At 40.6% G+C, this 1,524-nt stretch overlaps 1 pseudogene; it reads left to right on the top strand.

Moving 5' to 3' along the window:
* The first annotated feature begins 249 nt into the window (after positions 1-249).
* Positions 250-1,111, top strand: LOC133047996 (small ribosomal subunit protein eS1-like; annotated as a pseudogene).
* The last annotated feature ends 413 nt before the right edge of the window (positions 1,112-1,524 follow it).

The raw sequence follows: 1,524 nt of genomic DNA, 5'->3' as shown, positions 1-1,524 counted from the left end.
CAGTGCTCTAAAGCCCATGAGCCCTAACTACTGAGCCCATGCACTCCAAGTACTGAGACCCACACACCTAGAGCCCACACTCCCCAACATGAGAAACTATTGCAATGAGAAGCCTGCACATCACAGAGTAGTCTCCACTCACCACAAATAGGGCAAGCCCACGTGCAACAGCAAAGACCCAGCACAGCCATAAATAAATAAATGCCTTAAAAAAAATTAAAGCAGCCTTTTGGCTCTCTGAGTGGCACCATGGCGGTCGGCAAGAACAAGCGCCTTAAGAAAGGAGGCAAAAAGGGAGCCAAGAAGAAAGTGGTTGACCCATTTTCTAAAAAAGATTGGCATGATGTGAAAGCACCAGCTATGTGCAATATAAGGAATATTGGGAAAACATTGGTCACGAGAACTCAAGGAACCAAAATAGCGTCTGATGGCCTCAAAGGTCGTGTTTTTGAAGTGAGTCTTGCTGATCTGCAGAATGATGAAGTAGCATTTAGAAAATTCAAGCTAATTACTGAGGATGTTCAGGGCAAAAACTGCCTGACTAATTTTTGTGGTATGGATCTTACCCGTGACAAAATGTGCTCCATGGTCAAAAAATGGCAGACCATGATTGAAGCTCACGTTGATGTCAAGACTACTGATGGTTACTTGCTTCGTCTGTTCTGTGTGGGTTTTACTAAAAAGCGCAATAATCAGATCCGGAAGACCTCTTACACGCCTAGCACCAGCAGGTGTGCCAGATCCATGAGAAGATGATGGAGATCATGACCCAAGAGGTGCAGACAAACGACTTGAAAGAGGTGGTCAATAAATTGATTCCAGATAGCACTGGAAAAAGACATAGAAAAGGCTTGCCAATCTATTTATCTGCTCCATGATGTCTTTATTAGAAAAGTAAAAATGCTGAAGAAGACCAAATTTGAATTGGGAAAACTCATGGAGCTACATGGTGAAGGTAGTAGTTCTGGGAAAGCTACTGGGGACGAGACAGGTGCTAAAGTTGAACGAGCTGATGGATACGAGCCACCAGTCCAAGAATCGGTTTAAAATGCAGACTCTTAATGGTGACAAATAAAAGATCTTATTTGTGGTAAAAAAAAAAAAAATTAAAGCAGAGATTATTTAATGTGTGAAGATCAGCAGAGCCTCTTTATTCTAAAGAATACAGCCTGTTGAATTCAAAGCTAGGGGGATATGGCTAGGCCCACAGGCTGGTTGCTTTATATGTGTATATCCAGTATCAGTAGAGATAGTGTCACTCTGTAAGTGTGCCAGGACATGAGAAAGTTTAGAAACACTGATCTACCCTACAACCATTTTGATTGATGTACAGACTACCTGCACTTGGATTTCTCATCCTACTAAGCCTAAAAATTATATTTGTTGCTATTGTTTAGTCACCCAGTCATATCTGACTCTTTGTGACCCCATGAATAGCAAAACAAAAAAAAAAAAAAAAATATATATATATATATATATAGAGAGAGAGAGAGAGAGAGAAGTAAACATTAAAATGTTAATGAA

This window comes from Dama dama, chromosome 28 (assembly GCF_033118175.1).
Source record: "Dama dama isolate Ldn47 chromosome 28, ASM3311817v1, whole genome shotgun sequence".
Lineage (NCBI taxonomy): Eukaryota > Metazoa > Chordata > Mammalia > Artiodactyla > Cervidae > Dama > Dama dama.
This window is presented reverse-complemented; position numbering and strand designations above follow the sequence as displayed.